This window comes from Triturus cristatus, chromosome 8 (genome assembly GCF_964204655.1).
Source record: "Triturus cristatus chromosome 8, aTriCri1.1, whole genome shotgun sequence".
Lineage (NCBI taxonomy): Eukaryota > Metazoa > Chordata > Amphibia > Caudata > Salamandridae > Triturus > Triturus cristatus.
The window spans coordinates 859,787,097-859,804,095 of NC_140591.1; the positions used below are offsets into that span (position 1 = coordinate 859,787,097).

Below are 16,999 nucleotides of genomic sequence, written 5' to 3' on the forward strand. Positions count from 1 at the left end.
TTTTTGTTTGCCTCCTGCCAAATGCAGGCTGCTTGCAAGTTTTCAGACATGGAGATATCATGCATATCAACAAGCATGGGGTGGTTGGGAGAAGTAGTAGGGCATGACTCTTTCTTGCATTCCAGACACCCACAGCAATTGCATTCTCCAACGCAGGCATCCTACTTTTTAGTCCGAAGATGGTTAAAGTCTCCCATACTTAGATCTTCATTTGTGGACTGAAATCATTGTAAAACTTTTTGATGTGGCTTTGGAGTGATTTTAGAAGAAGGTTGGTTGGCAGGCCTATCCCTGCTGCCTCTATCGCACATTCTAATGTACATTTATTTGAACACATGGTGGTTGGGCTCCATCCCAGGTAGCTCGTCCAAGTACATAGCTTCAGAGTTTCTTGTGTTATTTTGAAACCTGAAATTAGCCTACTATGCCTGAGCTTGAGTATGGTTGATGTACCAAGTGCAACTTGTACAAAAGAGTTGACATTTGGGAATGTGTGTCTATATGGGATGCCACAGTCTGTATAATTCATCAGGTGTAATATGTTTGGTAAACGCCTGTGTACTGCACCTGAGAAGTAGTCTGTTGCAGATCTTTGTCTTCCAGGATGCTTTTTTACAAAATGTTGTATGACAATCTAAGAGCGCAAATTGGGATTATACTGTTAATGGTTAAACACATACATCCACCTACTACCACTGGTCATGGGGGAGCAAGTAGATAGCAGCCACTGGGTAGGCCTGGAGGGGTGGGTATGGATGTTGGGGGAGGGGAAAAGGGGAGTCGGGAAGAATTACTGATGATGATATATTTTACTGTATTGTGAGTAATTGATTGTTGTATTGATTCAGTCCTCTTTCTGTCTATAAATGCTTCAGAATAACTTTAAATTGGATGTTTCCCCTGAGACACCACACCGTTCTCATTATAAAGAATCAATGAATAACAAAGCATAACTTTATGGGTTTCTCTTTATAAGTGATGCATAATCCTACACAGGGTTATTATATTACGATGTCCTCTGTACTCTGTTAAACATATTGAACCCATGACCTGTATATCTTGGGTTGTGAGGGATGACGATCAGTGCTGTATTTTCCTTGAACACATTTATGGTATTTTCAAGCTGATGTTATTGTATTTTAAAGTCTTGCTCTTCACACAGTTTTTCGTTATTCTCTTAAATTACAGTCCTCGTCTTAACTTTTGGATCATTATGCTGACTTGTGGTCCGCTTACATGAGGGGAGTGCCTTTGCAGTCCAATGCAATTTTCGTTTGGTTCAGAGGGGAATCTGCTAATCTAAAATGGCTGGTACAAAATAATATTGATGCATTTCTAAAGGCAGCTTTGAGTTTTGACTGATATCTTCTGCGTATATGCCCCCCCCCCCCTTCCTGTAGAGCCAATTCCTTTCACCCTGCTGCTAACTCTTGGCTCCTGAACACCTGCTTCTGTTGCTCCATATTTCTTTTTTAGCTTATAGTCTATAACACAGTCTTACCATAGGTTACCTGCACCTGCGCTATGAATTTCTGGTCATTATCTTCTTCGACCAAACCACATTAGTACCAGTTGTCATCAAGTTTGTTCATAGGGCCATTTGATGAGTTATCAAGAGCGAGATGTCCTATCGTTATTTTTTCACAATCCTGTTGCTGGTGGTTAGCTGTGTACACCTTTAAGCCCTTCTCTTACCCAGTGGTGGCTGGTAATTTGATCAGGGTGTCAGGCGGGCCACACATGCACACACATACTCACACTCACCCATCTTTATGCATACTCCCTCATATCCATCTATTTACAAGCACATACACACGGACACACCTATTCACTGCACGCACACACTCCCAAATTCTCCTACAAATTCACAGGCATTCATGCACACATGCTCACCCTCATGCACCAAACATTTAAACAAAAAAGCATCTCGGGCAACAGAAGTGATCACAGGTGGCAAGAGGGATGCTTCGGTGGTTCCTGGAGGATTGGGACTGCCTCCACCTCTCATTGGTAGAACTCGTTATGGGTTAGCCAATGAGCTGAGGCTGCAGTCTCTTACTTGTCACAGAGTGGAATGAGATCAGTGAGACTGTTGACCCCATCCCACTCTGACGAGGCGTTGCTGATGGACAGTCAGCCTCTGGCACTTCAGGCCTTAAAGCTGAAGCGCCCAGTTCCAAGTCTATTTGTGATGCACCCCCTCATCGTGAGGAGGGGGACCATCAAGAACTTTGCCTGACTGAGGACGTCATGCCCACGAGACTGTGAAATCACCAGCCCAGCAAAGTTCAGCTCAGGCAGTCAGACACCTGTGCAATATGCAGATGTGCAGGGTCTGGCTGCCTGACCTCAGAACAAAGAATGTCTGCATGTAAGGGATTGTCATCTGGGAGGAGAGCAACACAGATTCTTTACACATTAATCCACAACTTCCAACATAATGCTAATTTCGCCTACTGAGTATAATAAACAATATGTTCGAGGCATGTGTAGCTGTAGAGACAGATGCTTTGCATGCTCCTGCCATCTAGTGTTGGATCCGGATGTGTGGACATGGACTCCATTATTAGATTGTTTTCATTTCGCCGTCTGGTTTGGATGTGTGTGCTTGCGCTCCTGGTTGATACCGTTAGGGATCTCTCTTTGGTCCCCAATCTACTCTAACCCACGCAGTATTGTTTTCCATCGCGCTTTACCATTCTGCGTATCGAGGGACAATAGCTTGTTGGGTCGATGCTTTTTCTCCCAGGCCACGCGTGCTGTTGGTGTTTGATTGGTGCAGAGTGCTGCATGATGGAGTATAGGTGGAGGATTAGTTTATGCAGTGATTGATTGGAGAGCATGTTTTCTTGAGCCTGGAATGTTGGGGGGGAGGGGGAGCTGGGAATGTGCCCTGCAGTGCGTGGCATTCCGCACAGCGCTGATAGTAAAGGAGTGTTTCTCATGTGGTGGGAGGTGTGGGTGGCTCAAACTGTGTCTTCCGAAAAAGGAAAATTATAAGGTCTTACTCAAGTGCGTGCGCCCTAGTGCCCACATCTTGCAGGGGTGGTAACTAGGGGTTTCGCCCAAGGGGCACGGAGGGAGCATACAGGTAGAGGATTCCTGTGTGTCTTCGCATGCTATCCCATGGCCAGCGCACTCACTCCACAGTGTGTATCTCTGCTCTCAATGCCTTGTAAGATGGATAAAGTGCGGTGGCCAGTGGCCATGGCATCGCATGGTCGGCTTAAATTGCAGTTTGAGGGCGGAATGGCGTCGGGTAGAGCCAAAAAAGGAGGTCCTGCGCCTGAGCACATAACGCATAGAGCAACATATCCAGCGCGCTCAGAGCACTCTGAGAAAGTGGCAAGGTGAGAAGCTCCCACGAAACCTGGAGTTACTTGGCAGCTCAAACCCGTGCTATGAGGTTAGATCTTAGATGCCTTGTGAAAGTAACCGTAATGGGAATAGGCACATTAAGGAAAAGATATAGTAACTTCAGTGAAATAATAATATTCACTGTCGCTATCCGACTTGAGAGCGCAGCGCTAGCTGAGACCATGTTGGTTCTCTGTGTTCTAGCCACCTGACAGCCAGACAATAATCTGTCTTCCTGAGTTCATCTGGATCGCAACTGGGCCAGAAGACCAAGTATCCTACTGAATCGGATGCCCACTTCAGTGGGTATTGCGTAATGAAGGCGTGGGTGCAATCCGTAAGGGGAAATAATATTGACTTGGACCAATTGACCTGTATGCCTGAAAAACATCCAAATTGTATGACCTTGTGGGTCATCGGAGCAAGGTTCCCCTGGGGACTGCAGACTTATAGGTTAACATCATCTACATACATGGAAACTATCAGCCCCCTAGTAGAAAATCCAAGGCCTCAGTGGGCATGGTGTTGTCGAAGACGCGCTGCCAGGGGTTTCATTGCCATGGCAAAGTAAACTGGCGACAGTGGACAGCCCTGGCATGTACCATGAGTGATTGGGAATGGGACAGATATGCCGGTCAGTTGTACGCAGGCAGTGGGGAGAGTGTAGAGGAGATGTATCTGGCGGAGGAAACGAGAGCTGAGTCCAAAACATGCAAGAAGGGAAGAGGTAAGACCACTCCAGTGAGTCATACGCCTTTGTGGCGTCAACTAGGGCAGCCACTGACGACATATGCGGCTGAAAATGATGCATAACCGCAAAGATGGTGCAGTGATTGTGTGACACAACTGGACATTTTTCCTATTTGTCCTTTTGTCACCAATAAAATACATAATTTTGTTTTGGTGAGATTTAGACTGAATTTCTTTCTGCTAATGCTTGGGTACCCTGCACATTCCTATCCTTTGTCTCCCTGTCCCTGTGATGGTCTCTCCAAGCAATCAATTTCACATGTGATTTTTTTTTTGCACATTCTATAAGGCTGAGAGGGCTAAATTCATTATCCCTCTACTGAAAAAAGTCTATGTTCGCATAACCAGGCACTGGAAGCAATACGAGGTTTGGAATCCCCCTATGTATGGTACACGCTAGCACCCTATATATTACCTGTTTTAAGGACTAGAAAGGTGAATATTCTGTTATACTGGCTAGCCCCTAAGACCACTTATGTACTGATTCTGGGAATGCTTATACGTATTCAAAGCCTTAGCACTTGGAACCTTTTCGCTAGGTGTTCTTTTTATCTGTTTTAGCAATTTTTATGCATTGCTTTTCAATGCGAAATAAAGATCTTGATTGATTGCGTGATGTTGAGCGTCCGGGAATAAACCTGGATTGATCTGGTCTCACTAGTATAGGCAGGAGGTGGGGGGCGGTTTGCCAAGAGTTATGTGAAAATCTTTTTATCCACATTGATCATAGAAAGCGGCCTGTAAGAGTCTCATTGGGAGGCGGATTTATCTGGCTTGAGAAGCGTCACAATGACCGCCTCTCTAAGGGAAGGTGGCAGGTAACATTTATCAAGAGATTGTTCGAAAATGAAGAGCATGTGATGTGCAAGAATGGATGCATATTCTTTTAAAAGGCGGTAGTTAAGCTGTCAAAACCTGCCACTTTGTCACCCGGAAGGCTTTGGATGACCTGTGCCATTTCTTCCACTGTGAACGGGGAGTCTAGGTAGGCCCGGTCTAGCCATAATAGTTGGATAGTGTCCAAATGTGCAAGCAGTGCACTCTTGTTGTGGACAGAAGAGGCAGTGTAAACTTCAGTGTAAAAGGAGCTCATTTCCCCCAAAAGCCCAGAGTAGGTGAAATGAAAAGAGCACTTGTAAAGCACATGGCTACCCGGAGGCCTCCCAGCGCTGAGCATGACTAGCAATCCGAGACGGCGGGCTTTAGGGAAACAGAAGAGTTTTCAGTTGTTTTCGGAAAACAAGGTGGCTGGTTTCCCTGCGGAAGTGAAGAGGCGGGGCGTTCCAGAGTTTGGCTGCATTGAGGGAAAAAAGACGACTGCCGCTTCTGGACCTCTTAATTCTAGGGACTTCAACTAAGTGGAGTTGGTCCGAGCGGAGTTTCCTACTTGCTTTGTAGGGGCAGACCATGGTCTTGATTAAAGGTGGCCCGTTCCCCTGCAGGGACTTGTGGATGACACAGAGGGCTTTAAAGCTAACTCTTTCTTTCACTGGCAGCCAGTGAAGGGAGATAAGGGCAGGTTTGGCTGAGACGCGATTTGGTAATCCCAACAGAACTCTAGCCGCACCGTTCTGGACCGTGTGCAGTTTAGTGATTACTGCAGCCGGGGCCCCCAAGTAAAGTGCCTTTCCATAGTCTATCCTTGAGAGTTTCAGTGATTGGACTAGGACTTTCTTGGCTTGGGGAGGAAGGAGAGGAAGCACTTTTCTGGCCATTCTAAGCAGGCCAAAACTGATGGCAACCGTCTTCCTTGCTTGTGCCTTAAATGTCAGGTTCTGGTCTAACCAGACGCCCAGACTCTTTATTTCGGTTTTGGGGATCGGGGCTGGGCCCATGCATGCTGGCAACATGGTCCCTAGTGTTACATTTGAGGGGTTGCCCAGGATCATGATTTCGGTCTTTTCACCGTTGAGCTTCAGGTGGGATGCCCCCATCTGCTTAGATACTTCCGTTAGATATGTGTGAAGGGCATTAGTCTGTTGCGTAGCTTGGTTGAGTGCTACAACCAATTGGGTATCGTCAGCATAGGTCACCATATGGATTCCGAAAGGGTCCACGATAACCGCCAGAGGGGCCATATATACGGAGGTAGATTGGAGATCTAGATTGTCATCCAACAGCTACACCCCGTTGGTAGATACACTTGGTTTGTGGAGCATATTGGTTAAGGTCGGTCATGTAGTTCCTAGGAGTCCCCAGGACTTGCGTGTTTTGGATGACCTAAACTGAGGGGGCTTGGTGTCCAAACCTCTTCCGGACACCCCCACAGGATATGTCAGCCTTTAGACCAGCTAGCTCTACAGTGCCACTACCACCCCCCTGTAGCTTACAGTGGTGTAGGTACTTTTTGGCAACCACTGAACATGACAACCCTGATTCCTCAGGGATCGTGGAAAACAGTACAGTACTTTTTGCTCAGTCACTCATGCTCACTTGTTCTCAGAAAATACACAGGGTGGGGATTAGGATGTTTCAATAAGTATTTATTGGTCCAGCATCAGTCTTGTGTAAAACATATGTGCTGCGACAATCAGGAGACAGAAGCATACGAAAGAGATTGCAACTACCACTATAGTAAAAAGTAGATACATTTCTACCATAGTGCTAACAAGATGAACATAGGCAGTTCAGATAAAAACAGTAGCACTTGCATATTCCTAAAATGCGTGCCCTAAGTAATTTGCCTAAATGTACCTAGCCTAGATCTGTAAGTGTAGCTTGTATATGTAGCCACGAAACCCCTAGGGATGAACCAACCCACTCACCTGATGGTTGAGAATGAAGCACCCTGTCTCTGCTTCGAGGATGACACCCCGCAAGGGATGTCAGACCGCTGCCTGCCGAAGATTCAGCATGCAAGACCCTATGTCAGCTTAGAAGGTATTCTCCTATGATTTGGGGTAAATAAAGGTCTTTAACTCTAAAATGGTCACTCCAGGGTTTCTTCTAGAATTGATATGTTTTGAAAACATTCATAAAGGTTTTGAAAACAATTATAAGTGCTTTTCCAAACAAATGCGATCATACACAGTTGGTCTGTTGGCCAAGGGTGTAAAAAAGTGGTGACCCTTGTACAGAACAAATATGCCATACCTGAGGACATGTTTATGTGCGTCAGGTACAGGGATTATCATAGAGTACTGAGAGCCTGGTGTCAAAGAGACAGGAGCAAGTTACTCCCTGGACAGTCCCCCTTCCTGTCGCTGTGGGCTGTTCGTCACGGTTCAAGAAGTTAGTCTCTTGGACCGCTTCTTCTGAAAATGTTGCCAATTTGTCCCTGATAGCTGCCAATGTGTCCGTGTCATTAGAGCGAAAATATTCTATTCTAAGATCGTGTATATCATGTTCTAGTTGCGCAAGTCTCCCTCGTATGGCCTTTAATTAGGGCTCCCGGTTTTATGGTATTTATTTTTTTAACATTTCCATCTGTATTTACCCATATTTACATTTTAGCCATTTTATTGGTATGAATCCATATTTATTTTGTTTTGTGAACAGATGATGCGATGACTCGTATATTTCCACATTTATTTAACCGATAAAAGTGCACTCATTTTGATGCCTGTAGGGTTTTAGCACGTTACACAAGCCAAAGATAATAGAAGAATAAACCCACATTAATAAAATTGCATAACAGCACCAATACATATTGAGATATGCAGTATTTTAAGCAATTCTCATCGAGCTTTGTAACTCCCATGCTGCCAATATGTACAGCTATTGGCCTGAAAGTCATTAATCCCCACATGGAGAGTCACTCAAAAGAAGCCAAATTATCTGCATTTTTCCAAAACACGTGCTATAGATGACCACCTTTAGGGCTTCCCAGAGGGTGGAGGGAGAATCCACTGAGCCCTCATTATGAGCAGACCACTAGAATTATGCAGCTGGAGAAGGCTAAATTATGCGGAAGAGTTGAGTACATTGTTCAGCAAGAAAATCCAAATTATGTGGCATAATGTGGCACATTTTGTAGCGGTATTACCTCAAAATGTCTTTATTTTTAAACTTGGTAGCACTGTCTGGGCATTGGTTGCAGCTCATTAATTTAAAAAACATAGACCTGATTGCATGCTAACACATGTATATCCAATTTCCAAATGAGCATCCAACCCGTTCTTTTCGGTGGGACAAAGCTGGCTATCTAGTCATGCCCACCCATATTTCTTCTTAAATTTATAAAATCAACCATCCCAAGTCAGGTCAGGAGCCCACCATTCTATATTAGCTAGGTTTCTGTCAGGAACGTGCCAATGATGATGGAGTTAGCTAACTGATGAGTACCTACCAGTAACTCCATTGGTGCTGCTTACATGAGGCACTTCCTAAACCACCTCACATGTTTTTAGGCTTCTTTAGTCCCACCTAGCGATTATAGAATGGTGGGCTCCTGCCCTGACTTGGGATGGTCGATTTGATAAATTTAAGAACACATATGGGTAGGCATGATTAGATAGTCAGCCTTATCCCACCGAAAAAGAACGGGTGTGACACTCATTTGAAAATTGGATGTACATGTTTTAGCATGTAACCAGATCTTTGTTTTTTTAATTTATGAGTGGAGGGCGTCCTGGTTCTTTTTCTCCTCTTATGCTCCTTTCTGTGAGATGCAGCTCATTAGTACCAGTTTAACACCTAGTTATAACAATAAGCAACAGACTGGTGACCAGTCCGCTTTGCAAAGGGCTTTTCACTGCGCAGCAACACTTGTTGCTTCATTTTAGTAACTTTTGTACCATTGGAGCTAGAAGCAAAAAGTATTTTTTATTAAAATCTGCAGATTGTGCGGCAGATCATGAATTATGTGGTAAATGCGGCAAATCTAGAATTATGCAAAAATCCAGACAGTTGCATAATTGTAGTGGCCCTGGTTATGAGTGAAGTACTCCACCATTCCTTGCTGTCCTCGTCGAGGAATGCCGAGCCCCGCAATGCTCCGAGGGCAAGTGCCAGGAGAAGGCGCAGGGAAAGGTGTCTGGGGAATGAGGAGCTCCAGCAGGACGGGGCGTGATCATAGAGAGTGCAAGGCAGATGCGTTACTTATGTAACCCAGGTCTGGATGTCTCGGGAGACCAACCAATCTATTCTGGACCATGCGTTGTGATGTACTGTATTACATATACTCTCTTTGATATCTGTGTGTGACTGTCTCCAAATGTCCTGGAGATGGTTATTGAGGATAATCGTGTCAATGCAGCGCTGAGGGGGTCGGGGGAACCTCAGACCGGTCCAACCGATTGTCTAATAAAGTCACCGGCCCATAGTATTGCCCGTGGGCCGAGGCTGATTATCAACTGCCAAATCTCCAAGAATAACCCAGGGTCATTGATGTTTGAGGCCGTAAACTGCAGCCAAGATAACGGGTTGTCTATGTAGAGTGACTGCCAGGAGGAGGTTGCGACTCCAGTCGCCCCTAATGGCGCATCCCAGTTGCCACTGTATGCCTTTGCGTAGTAAGATGGCTATGCCTCTGGTGTAGCCAGAGTATAGGAAAGTGTAGGATTCACCGCACCATCTGCCGTACAGCCCTGCGGCAGGAGTGTGTAAGGTGGAGCTCTTGAAGGAAGCAAACATACTCCTGGTGTCTGGCGAGATATGCATGTACCAAGCGAGCTTTCCTGCGGTCATTGAGCCTGCGGATGTGCCAGGTAGACATTTGGTTGTTATCATGACGCTGTGAAATAAGAGTGTATAGGGGAGATCAGTCAGCCAAGAAGTGGGTGCCATCCAGAAGGGTAGGGAAGGAGACACAGCCTGTGTATGGGGATGGAAAAGGGAACAAAACCACCTTAAACAGCTATGGATAGCAACCCCATCCCACCCCCTTCAACCCCCAAATGTGGTTGCATATGGCAACCCCTCCCCCCACCCCAACATCCTACCATGAATATAACAAAGATCTGGGAGACATTCCTGGAAGCGGAGAGGAGCCGGGCGAGCGACCCAGTCAGGTATGGGTGTTAAACAGCCGAGGGTTAGTCAGCGGGCCCACCATCACTGTCTGGCATATCTGTGGACATGGCGGCTACTTAATGGGCCTAGCCGACTATCCTCTGAAAAAACTGTAGGTGTCAAGTGAGCATGCTCAGCTGTTCGTACAGATCCACCAAGGAGGGTCAGACTCCCCACAGGCACCGGGAGGTCAAACTGTTATTCATTGTCACTGAAGAGGTCCTCTCTTGGGCTACGTGACAAGCCCCTGGGTATAGGCATTTTGGCAGCGATATATTTGGCAAAATTAAGAGCCGATTCGGCATCAGTTAAAAAAAAAAAAGTGGTTTCCCTTTAAAAGGGATGCGTAGCTTGGCCGGATAGAGAAGGGAGTAGAGATTTTGTGCCTATTGTAAGAGTCTCTTGGCAGTCAAAAACTCCAGCCAAGCAGCCTGGACAGTAGGAGTAAAGTCTGGGTAAAAGGAAAGTATGTTTCCCTGGTATTCAATCTTCTGCCGTTCACAGGCCTACTACAGGACCACGTCTTGATCCCTGTAGTTTAGGAATCTTGCGACAATGGGACAAGCTAGTGCGCCTGGGGGCATGGGGGACCAGCCAAGTGATAGTTGTGCCCTCATCCACAGTAAAGACCGTGCCTCCCTTAATAGGCCATGAAGCATGGTCTCAACAAAGTCCTCCATTTTGTTGATGGTGGTGGACTCCGGGTTTTCTGTGATCCAGAGGTTATTGCGCCATGGCCTTTCTTCTAAATCTGCGTTTTTAGCCTTGATAAGGTCGAGGATCTTGTCCATTAGCATAAGATGTTCCTTGGCGTCAGCAGGGGCGCTGTCCACGTCTGATACCCAGTTTTCCTGATGATCCTTCTTGTGTTCATGCTTGTGCACGCGCTGCTTCATGTGATCCAGTCGACTGGTGAGGTTATCTAACTTCATGCAGATAACTTTGAGGCTGGTCTTTACATCAACAAGAAGTTCTTTGAGGTTTATATATTGTTAGGAGTTCTCTCACTGCCCCCCAAGATTGTTCGGGGCATCTGCCGACTCCTCAGCATGTCGAGTGTGCTGCCTGCCCTCAAAAGTAAATTTTGACTGACCTGCTTCTGGTTTGCCCATGATTGGGATACAGATAAAGGGGTTCAGGAACAGTGATGCGGGCTAAGACCCAGTGGTCCATGCGTGCAGGGGAGCAGCAGTGTAGGGGTTCCACAAGGAAGGCTTGACTAACAAGTAAAGTTGAGCTCCACGTGAGTGGCTACTGATGATCGTGGGTCCCTCAGAACCCCGCCACTCCCCGTATGATAGTCCCACCAGTGCCAGCTCCTCCGCTAAGGCAGAGAAGCGCCACCCCACTGCTTTTTAGCAGTGAAATAAAGGGAAAATAAAATGATAATAACTGACATTATCATTTTATTTTCTCCTACTTCCGCAGCATTGCGTGATGGGATGGGGGCAGGGGAGGAGTGGTAGCACCCTCCTAACTGCACATTGACTGCTTGACCGCCCTCTCGGGCGGCCAAGCAGTCTTGCACACTTCATATGTTCTCCATGCAGGCTGCATTACATCCTGCATATAGAACAGGCCCCGGTTCCTAGTCAGCGTCTGAGCGTCAAAACAAGGCACTGAGACCAATCTCAACGCTGCTAAGGCAGCGTTGTGATTGGCTGACTGGGAGCCTGGGTGTGCTTCCTGTTTAGGCCACTGAGGGAGGACCACAAAGGAGAGATGCGGCGAGATAGCGGTGAGAAGGTACGTTTTTTATTTTATTTTTTAATACCCACATTCATCCCCCTTTTCCCACCCCTGCACTCCTATCTCCGATCTGTGCTGGCCGCCATTGACTCACATGGGTGGCACGGGCAGGCTTGGGGGTCCTGTGTGTACAGTGTAGAATAGGAGAAACCACCAGGCCAGCAGAACAATGTAGTAGGTGCCAGCCTCAACGCTCCTCATCCGTAGGGAACCTTTAGGGAATGCCGTGGCAGAGGCAGGATAACCCATGAAATGACACTAGGGGCGATAATGTTTATGCCATCCGGCACGTTCCGTAAGGAATGACGGATAGAGTAGGTCCAAGAAGTGCCCAGGAGTCGGGTGGGAATTAGCCAGGGGTGAAGAAAGTGTCACACACTAACCAGTGGTTTGGGATCTGAAGGACCTGCTCTTCTGACTGCATCACCAGCCTGAATGTGCCTTTTCCTGCTGCGGGTTCCAGAGGGGCGATGACCCACCCTGGCAGTGCCGCATAGCCGCACAGAGGGACAATGTCCTCCTGGATTGTCGCTGGTACCACCCCCAGTCCTCAGGGCAAGACCCAGGCAGGCCGCCGGCCCAGCGACAGAGCTGTAGCCGCGGAGCCCGACTGTTGCACAGGTCGCACTCCGCCCAGGTACGCAGACCCCAAGAAATGGCAGACTAATGAGGGAAAAGCAGTAACCCAGGCACCCCCACCGCTCACCGCCTCAGAGCAATAGGGTCCGAGGACTCCCGGCCGCATGCAAAGGTCCCCAAGATGTCCACACGGTTTGGGCCGTACTCCAACACAGGTTGACCATAGCTTGGAGTGCAGCGCCGCGACGCTCAGTCACAAGCAGGGCCCAAAAAACTTAGCTGGTGGCAGCACCATCCAATCAGAGAGGCCACAGCAGCAAATAGGCCGCTGACAACCAGCTTTGTGTAGTACATTGAGTTTGGCCGGCAGACCCCTCTAGTGAGCACCCATCTTGCGGCCTGGCTAGGCTCCGCCTTCCCCCAAAGAATTGTTACATTAAATCCCACTTGATGCCCAAGTTGAATTTAATGGCCATTTGACAACTTTAATGAGTACCCACTTTGTTGCCCAAAGTTTTCCAGTGACCATTTATGACCACTGACCACAACGCACATTACTGCTCTCCTGGGAGGGAGGTGTGAATGGCTCTCAGGAAAGAATATAAAGAGCCTGCCGTTGGAAGAGGTGTTACCTCTCCCTGGTAGGAATGCCGAACTGGGTGTGAAGCCAAAAGGCGAGCTTCAAAGAGGAAGCTGTCTTTGTAGGGCAAATGGTGGACACACATCAAAGTGCCTGCTATTTTGTTTTGGTAGATCGGTTGACATCGGGGACAGATAAAGGAGAAAAAGTTGCCTAACAGGTTTCCCATGGGCATGTAGCCTTCAGATAGCCACCCCTTTAGGGTGGGATACCAAGCTCCACACATTGAGAGATGGGTTTTAAATTCTTGGGAATGGGCAGAATATTGCATTCTGGGATAGCTAGATGCCACACTTTGCAGGAAGTCGTCCGGTGGTAGGGAACCTGGTAGCCCATCAGCTAGTAGTCGCTGCATCCCCCGCAGTCAACTCCTGGGCATACAAATCCCACCCAGACTTCCGATCTGCATTGGCGAGAGGATAGATGAAAAACTGCCCTGCTGTTCCCTGGACCTGCAGGGCTCGAAAAATCATAACAATGTTACTAGACCTGCAGGTCTAGTAACACTTGAATCATCTACTTGACCTAACTGTACTGTACTTGACCCGAGAGCTGGTCTCAAATTGTGTGATCCTAGGCAAATATTTTGTCTTATGGAACCGCCTTTTTCTTCATAATCAGCACCTTCAAATATACAAATTCACTGTTTCTGCTGTACAAAAAACTCTTTATTTAACTAGACTAAATGTTTGCTCCATATATAATAAGAATCAATCCCACATATAGGCTACACATGATCCCTGGCTTGCCGCTTAGTTCACTAGTAGCATTGTCATCTGGGCAGGAGCAGGAATATTTCCCAGTTCATGTTTAAAAACTCACTTTTCATAAATATATCACTAAAGCATGATGTGGTAGTGCACTCTAATGCACAGATAGCAAATTTTCCATTGAAATGGCCACAAAACATTCCAACTAACATGTAGTTTGACTGCTAAAACTATATAGCTCATAAACAATGTTTGGAAGTTGGGTCTCAGCAAAAATATTTAAAATTTGCGCATCACCTAGTAAAGTGTTCTGATTTGTTTTGATCCTATAAGAATCTTCTTTGTTTTTCACTACAGAATTACGAAAATGTGTCTTCATAACTAGTGAAATATATCACTTATTAGCTATTTTAGTGTTGTGTTAAAAAAAAAGCCTGAAAACTTACAGCCTTTCATTTCACGTGCTTTGCGCGGCGTGATTGCCATAGTTCACTTTACTAAATCCTCTAACTTCAGTCACAGAAAGAAAAGTAAATGTATGAAGACAAACTGACTTTTGACCTGTTTCTGAAAGCCGAGCAAATGTGACAAGATAACAAGATTTAAAGGCATCTTTATTGCTCATTCACTCTTTGTGAGCTAGCAGAAGACCTGTTGTCAGCTCGCCAGAACAGGCGAGTAGCCTCTAAAAATAGCTAGTCCTGGGAAAATCTGGCACACCATAGCGAGTGGATTGTTCGACCCCTGATCTGGCAAAGAAAGGCTGCACCAAAAGCTGGACCTACCTGCTGATCCTTGGGCTAGCAAAAAGAGGACTGTGCCTGTGGTGTCCTTCTCGATGAAAAGTAGTCCCAAAGCCCTGGACAGAGGAAGTGACTCCAAGAGTCAGGTGCCTGGCCTCCTGTTACGGCTACAGGACCACAAAAGCTGAAGAAGTCTGGTGTGGCGAGTTGGTAGCCACAAACGCTTAACTGTCCCTGACTGCCGAAGTGTTACCTGGGAGACACTCAAAAGTTGCATTTGAGTCTGCTGAATCTGGGAGTCATCGCATTGCAGTTTGGTCGCCCAAGTCTGACACTAACCTCAGTTAATGGAAACCGCTGGTATCGCTATTTCTGGAGACCAGTAGAACCATGGCAACTGTTTTTTGGCAGTTCTTTGAGAGACATCATCCCAGTCACCCCACTGTGTTTGTGGACTGGGTGCGGTAGGGCCTGGATGATCACCGTCACATGATCAGCATCCTCAGCATCTTGTATCCCTTGCATTAAGACCACTCCATTGTTGTCTATGGCGGTTTGCCCATAGAGCCTCAAACTGGACTGAAGACTGCTTTGTCTGCAAGGTATATGCCCCTTGCATCAGGTCCACTCCATTGATGTCCATGGCGCTTCACCCTAGAGCCTGGAACTGGACTGAAGACTGTTTTCATTGCAATATATCTGTCTCGCCAAGCCTCATTGGCCCTGTGACTCGATCCCCGCCAGTCTTGGTTACCCAGACTGGGCCAGAGTAGTTGTACTCAAAAAAGCTTTCAGAGTAACCACTAACCGCGGTTGTTGCTAATGCTTGTTTGTGATTTGAATGAAAAGCAGTGGTTTATTTAGTTTAATTTTATCCCCAGAACCGTCTTGTGGATTTTGTACATTTTGGTGTCTAAAAAGTCATAAAAATAGTAGCTATTTTTATAAGTTGGTGTCTGATTTCCTTTGTGTTTCATTCTTACTCAACAGTTTGATACTTCTAAATGCTGTACATTTGTTTCTTTGACAAAGCTTGACTGCTGTAAACCACACCTACCCAGGGTTGAGCTACGGTTTTGAAAATGACCTTGACTGGACCCAAGACGGGTTAGTGAGTTTATTACACGGTGAGGTGGCACAACCACACCATATAATTAACCCCTTTCTTCACAGTGGTATAAAACAAGGACAAGTAAAAACTGAAGACTGTTCCATCAAACTAAGCAGGTCCTAGTCCACACTACCTGTGTTTACCCTGTTTTACTAGCTGAAAAAAGAGCCCTACTAGACACCAGTTTAACACCTGTTTAACACAATGAACATTTGTTTTCTCCAATTTAACGTTGGGAAGACTGAGCTCATGCTTTTTGGAGAGGCCCCTTTGCTGTGGACTCCTGAATGATGACTGGTGGACCTTGGCGCCCCTCACGTCCCCAAGTCCTTAGTTAAGAACCTGGGCATCCGCTTGGACCAGGCTCTCACCTTGAAGGAGCACGCTGCTCAGACCGCAGGCTCTTGGTTTCATACGCTGTGTCTTCTACGCCGAGTTTTTCCTCTGCTTCCTGACTCCACTTGGAAAACTCTGACGCAGACACTTATACGGAGTTGTCTGGACTAGTGCAGTGCCCCCCTGGTCTCAGCAAACGAGTCCTTGTTATGTAGATTGCAGGTAGTTCAGAACACCGCGGCGCGCTGTGTCCTGAATGCCCCACCCATAACCGCTTCCCTCCCTCTCCTCCACCAGCTACATTGGCTCCCAGTGCGTAAACGGGTTAAGTTTAAAATCTGATGCACTGTTCATAAAGCCTTATACAACACCGTTCCATCTTATCTTGCTGAGAAATTCACTCACTTTGTGCCCTCCAGGACCCTCCGCTCAGGAACTAAATCTCTTCTTGTGGTCCTCCGAGTCAGGAAAGCCAGGTTGGGCCGGAAAGCATTCTCCCACCTGGCCCCTCCCTATTGGAATCAGCTCCCCATTCATTTGAGACTATGTCCGAATCATCTCCAATTCAGAAAGCTCCTTAAGACCATCCTATTTTGATCCCGCATCTCCGCTATTCCTGTAGTCCTGTCCGCAGCGCAGAGATATCCCTTCGGGTGTCGATTCGGGCGCTATATAAATAAAATAAATTTCTGTAGCAAGCTGTGATAGAATCCCTAAACTGTCCATCAGAGCATTTAGCTCAAGCCTTCAAGAGATTGCTCCTCTCTGAACTTCAAAGTTGTATATTTTATCTGTGTAACATGTCTAATTTTTAATGTTTCAACAACTTCTTGAGCTTAGCCGATAAAGTATAAGGTTTACGTTATATGCTCTGAAGGACAGAGGTTGCTCTCCTCTGAGCTCCGAAATTGCATATTTTAACTGTGCAAAAGGTCTTGTTTTTTTTTTTCGTTTGTATATTTTACCATGCATAGGTTTTAATTAACTATATATGAATTAAATAAATGTAAGCATGAAAAGGTGTCGCCACCAGCAGGAAGAATGTAGCTCAAGCCCTTAACACCACTTTGTC

The 16,999-nt window shown here is 46.4% G+C and overlaps 1 protein-coding gene across 4 annotated transcripts in view; it reads left to right on the forward strand.

Moving 5' to 3' along the window:
• TBC1D23 (TBC1 domain family member 23) overlaps positions 1-16,999 on the forward strand; it is a 558,574-nt gene that overhangs the window by 37,193 nt on the left and 504,382 nt on the right. The gene's annotated exons all lie outside the window — the stretch shown is intronic.